Below are 6,000 nucleotides of genomic sequence, written 5' to 3' on the forward strand. Positions count from 1 at the left end.
TTTTAAAAAATATTAAAAACAAAAATAGGCAAAAACATATGTAGCCACCTAAACTATTATGGATTAGTCAATTAATCATTTTAATTTTTTAACTTTTATCCACAGCCGCTCTAATTGGTACTTTTTACTATATAAATATTTTTATGCTAGTAAGTATATGTGTGTGATTGTATGCAAATGAAAGCAAGTGAGTCTAAATTTGAAGGCTAATATGGATGACATGTCATTTTCTATTTGCTACCTATAACCATCTTTTATAAGTTGAAAAGCAACCCAAAATCATATTTTAGTCTTAAAGTAACTCTTCTTCTTCTTCCTAGAAATGCAGAGATCTTTAACATACAATAGAAAGAAAAAAGAGATATCGGGTTTTTACCGGATGAAAGTGTCAAATCTTGGGAGAGAAAATTAGTATTGATTTTCTCACACAATGTTTTCTTACAATGCTTGCTATATACACAAAAAAAGATACTAGCTTCACACGTGTCAGGTTCCTATTGGTGACATACATATTCTATTAGCCCCCCTCAAGTTAGAGCATACAGATTCTGGATGCCCAACTTGGAAATGGAAGCTTGGAACAGAGTCAGAGTTGAACTTCAGTAAAGGAGTCAGCCAGTTGTTTTGATGAAGGGACTGGCATAAGATTGATGATTCCACATTGAATTTTCTCTCAGATGAGGTGGCAATCAATTTCTATATGCTTGGTCCTTGCATGATATACAGGATTCTCAGTAATTCTGATGGCAGACAAGTTGTCACAATATAGATTTGCTGGAAAAAATGGGAGCTGCAAATCTTGGAGGAGAAAGTGAAGCCATTGTATCTCATATGTCACTGCAGCTATAGCTCTATATTCTGCTTCACTTGAAGAGCGTGAGACTGTTTGTTGTTTCTTTGACTTCCATGAGATCAATGCTGAACCGAGAAAAATACAGAACCCAGTGATGGACTTTCGGGAATCAGGCCATGAAGCCCAATCAGAATCACTAAAAGCTTTAAGCCGGAGATCACCTATTGCTGGGAAAAACAAGCCCTGTCCTAGAGTCCCTTTCAAATATCGGAGAACTCTATGAGCTGAGATCAAATGAATATCTGTAGGGGCTTGAAGGAACTGAGATAACTATTGTACTGCATATGCTATGTCAGGCCTAGTATGGGTCGCATGCACTTGCCAACTAGACTTCAGATGTCAGAATGTCTTTGAGGACTGCCTGTTCTAGATAATTTCTCGTTGGATGCTATCGAGTCAGACTAGTTTGCTTGAAAAACGATTCCTCGGTCTAGAGATCTAAAGTGTATTTTCTCTGACATAGATTAATACCTGGCAACCTCTAATCTAAGAAATTTTTTTAGTTCTCCAAGATCCTTAATTTGGAAAGTATCATGCAGGAATCCTTTTATCTTTACAATTTCATCGTATCGTCCGAATCGCTATAAAGAACAATGTCATCCACATAAATAGCTAAAGCAATGAAATTTGATCCAAAGACCTACCTTTGGTAAAGAAGGGACGTCAGTCCAACCCTTACCATTTACTCTCGGTAATCTGCAGGATTAGCTTTTCATTCCATTGCACTTGTCCTACATGCTTGTTTCACAACTCATTCTGGTCTGGTTATCGGGTGGTTGGTCGTAAATCCAGTAGATCTCCTCTTGTAAGTCACCATGCAAAAGGCGCTTTTTGATATCAAGTCGATAAAAGTTCCAAATCTCCCCACAAAAAGAAGTTCAACCATAAGAGTTCTGATTGTGGTGATCTTTGCTACAGGACTAAACGTATCGACAAAGTCAATTCCAGACCTTTGAGTGTATCCCTTAGCCAAAAGCCTTGCTTTGTATATTTCTAGAGTTCCATCAGCCTTAAACTTTATTTTATACACCCATTTACAACCAATAGTCTGCTTGCCCTTGGGTAAAGAAACTAATTCCCAGGTATTACTTTCTTCTAAAGCAGCTATTTCTTCAGCCATTGCTTGTTTCCAACAAGTATGTGAGATTGTCTGATTATAATGTTTTGGTATAGGTAATATTGATGTATTACATATATAGGACTAGTACTGAGGTAAGATCTTTTCATAAGATAGAACTTGAGAAATACGATGTGGTGTGGTTATAGGTTTGGGCAAAGAAACTTCAAAATCATGAAATTTTGATGGTAGGTGAATATTTCTAGTAGGTCTGGAAGAGGGTTGAAGGATAGTACCTGAATCAATTGGAGGAGACTGTATTTCAGCAGTAGATGAATGGAGTGAATCAACTGTCTGTGAATCTGCCATCTTGAAATCTTCAAGTGAACTTTCATTTTGATAAACAGGAATAAGAACATCGTTGGATGGTATTGTAGCAAAAATCTCTTTAAGTGGGAACTTGTTTTCTGTAAATGTTACATCTCTAGAGACAAAAATGCTTTTATCCTCTAAATTGTATACTCTGTAACCTTTAGTATTTTTAGAAAAACCAATGAAAACATACTTCATTGCTCTAGGATGCATTTTTGTCGTAGGATGAGGTAAAACAAAAGCAAATGCTAAACAACCAAAGACTTTGAGCTAATTATAAGAAGGTTTGACCTTAAAAAGAATTTCAAAAGGAGTAGATTGGTTTAAAACTGGTGTTGGGGTCCTTATAATTAAAAAGGTAGCATGCAGTACACAATCAATCCAAAAACAAAGAGGGAGATTGGCTTGAATCCTTAAGCTCCGTGCAACAGAGAGAATATGTTGGTGTTTTCTCTCAACAATACTATTTTGTTGAGGTGTATAGGTACAATAAGTTTGGTGAACAATCCCTTTTGATTTGTAGAAATCGGTCATTTCAAATTCTTTCCCGTTATCGGTTCTAAAGCATGTAATCTTGACTGAGAACTGAGTTTCAACAAGATGGTAAAAATCAATGATTAAATACCTAGCTTCTGACTTAAGCTTTATAGGATAAATCCATAGGAATCTACTATTGTCGTCAACTACGGTTAAAAAATATGAATGACCATATATACTTTTGACAGGGAAGGGTCCCCAAATGTCTAAATGAACAAGATCAAAAATTGAAGTAAAAAAAGAATTGCTAACAGGAAAAGTGGGCCTTTTTTGTTTAGCCAAATGACAAACTTCACATTCAAAGCAATTATCATTAATCACAGCATTATGAAACTGATCAAGATATTTTATTACTTGTTTAGAAAGGTGGCCAAGTCTGTTATGCCACAGAGTAAAAGCAATGACATTACAACTAACAGGAAATGAATTTAAAAACTTCTCACTATCTTCTTGTTGTAAAAGCTGATACAATCCATTCACTTACTTAGCTATACCAGTCATCTTCCAAAGTTTCATGTCCTGAATATAACAAAAGTTGGAAGAAAAAAATGAGAGAATAAAGGTTATTTTTTGTTAACTGCGAAGTAGATATGAGATTAAAAGTAAAATTTGGTATGTAGAAAGCCTGATGAAGAATCAAAGAGGGTGATAATTCTACAGTGCCTATACGTGTAACCTGAACTAATTCATTATTAGGCAACTTCACATATTTGTCAAAAACTTTGTAATGCCTTTTGAAGAAACTGAGAGAATTAGTAATGTGATCGGTAGCTCCTGAATCAACAATCCATTTCCTATTATGGAATTGCTTATAACAATATAGGACAATACCTTTTTCAGCAATATCGAAGACAGAGGATAAGGCATTGATCTGGGAGTTGGCTACATTCTGAGAATCAACTGCCTTTTCTTGAATTATTGACATCAGACTATTATATTGATCCCTTGTAAAAGTAATAGGACCATCATCACCAGATTTGTGAAAAGAGTTATGATTGTCATAATTCATATGATATGCCAACTGTTCAGTAGTTGAAAAATTATGATTGTCAGAAGGAAAAAATGCAACCTGGTTTGTAGAATTCTGAAAATTCTTGCTTGTTCTTTTGTATCCCGGTGGGAATCCATTCTTTCTATAACATTTGTCAACAGGATGCCCATACATTCCACGGAAGAAGTGCGGTGGGCTTTGCTTTCCCATTGTTGAAAAGCTCCATAATGCCAAAAATCTCCTCCTTTGACGTAAAGAGTGGTGAGTTGTTGGTTTCCCATCTTTGGCCTAAAACCATTCATATTCTTCAAGTGTTGATTATGCCCAAGGTTAAAAACAGTTGCTCTAATTCCCGGTTCATATTGAATTTCCTAGTAAGCGGTGATGTTTGAAACTATAGTAGCGCACTCAAAGACCTTTCATGTTGAATCACAATGAAAGATTTCATTCAGGGCATTGGTTTCATCATAAGAATCGGAGACCTTTGGACGGGAGAAAAATTCTCATTTAACCCTTTAAGAAACTTTAGGATAAAATCTCGTTTCCTATACTTATTAGCAGTAATTATCACAAAGCATGTGAGGTCTCAAATTACATATCTCATCCCATAAGATCTCGTGGGGTGTGAACCTTGCTTGCGGAAGAACTGCTGTCAAGATCGAAAAATCCTTATAAGGTCCCTTGTAAAACGCGATCATATAAGTACAAAGATCATGCATCCATAGTCCACCATATTACACTTTGCCCAATTTCTGTATTAAGGGACCTCTTGTTGTTGCATTTCAACCAAAGGCTGCTTGAAAGAAGGAAGGATCTTCCCCAGGAACCTTAATTAATTGAACCATTAACAAATCGAAATTTGTTCTTTGAAATCAAAGACATTTTCATAGATCGTGCCCACTATAATAGTTGCTTGCTAATTAATTGAGATAAGGTCAACACGGGGGATTTTCATTTGATTTTCATTGGATGTAGATGTATCATTCATTTGGATATTCCGTATCACTTCAATCAATTTTAAGTAGAATTCAAACCTATCAGAGAGGTGTGAAAGTACAATCTAGCTAGTAATTGAGTGATCGGATCATCCCCCAAAAAGTTCTTTTCAAACTCAAAACGCCAGCCAGCCCGACCAATATACCGCTTACATTTATTATCATCGATGGACCTTAAGCCTTGCATCGAGCTGTGGACGCCTGAGGTAAGGGGTTCATGGATCTTTGGCTCGTGAAGGAGGAGAGGCCAAACTCCCAAAGGTAAGCGGGCGGAAAAAGGAAGAAAGGCCCGGAAGATATGGCGGGTCACAAGAGGATGGAACTTCACACCACCGAATTTTTAATGACTTCGGTCGACGTTCAAAAGTGATCATCCCCACAATGATAAAGGCAGCTTTCCAGCCAATCACATGAGCAAACATAAGAAATGTCAATGTCACAACACCAGCACGAACTCATCGAGCACTTCCTCCATTGCTTCCTCCAGTATCTCTTACAGTAGTCTATCTATCTAACCTCGTACCTCATGCTTAGCTTAGCGAGGACTGCGAAATTATAGTAAAGCTATGCAGCGAGCTATGCAACTATCCCCCAAAGAATTGGGAAGCCCTCGTAGGCAATCCTCCCCAACTAATGAATCGAACAAAAATCAAAGATTTCGTCCTCACCAACTCATAAAATTTCCGACTCACCAACCTGTCACACCAATCTCTCTTATTCTTGAAACTTTCTTGAAACAAGAAACTTCTTAAACCCTAAAGGAAAAGGAAGAAGGTAAACAAAAATTATTGCTCTAATACCATATTTTGAGAGATGAAATCGGTATTGATTTTCTCACAAATGTATTTCTTATAAAGTTTGCTATATACACAAAAAAAAATACTAGCTTTACACGGGTCGTGTCTTGGTACATACATATTCTATTAGAGAGAAAAATACAAAAACAATGCGATTGCAATACATAGAAATACTCCATAGCTTGATAAACATTAAAGTACCTTAAATCCAAGATCACAGGCTTTTACTTTAATTTTATTTATTAGATATTCAATAGAATGACGGTTTAATGAAAGAGATAATGGCGGCAAAAAAAACTAGAGCGCAATGTTAATTATAATTTAGATTTTGTATAAACTTTAAAATACATTATATTTTTTGTTAGATATATTATAAATATCAAAATTTTTAAAAAATT

This window comes from Ricinus communis, chromosome 10, assembly GCF_019578655.1.
Source record: "Ricinus communis isolate WT05 ecotype wild-type chromosome 10, ASM1957865v1, whole genome shotgun sequence".
In the NCBI taxonomy this organism is placed as follows: Eukaryota; Viridiplantae; Streptophyta; class Magnoliopsida; order Malpighiales; family Euphorbiaceae; genus Ricinus; species Ricinus communis.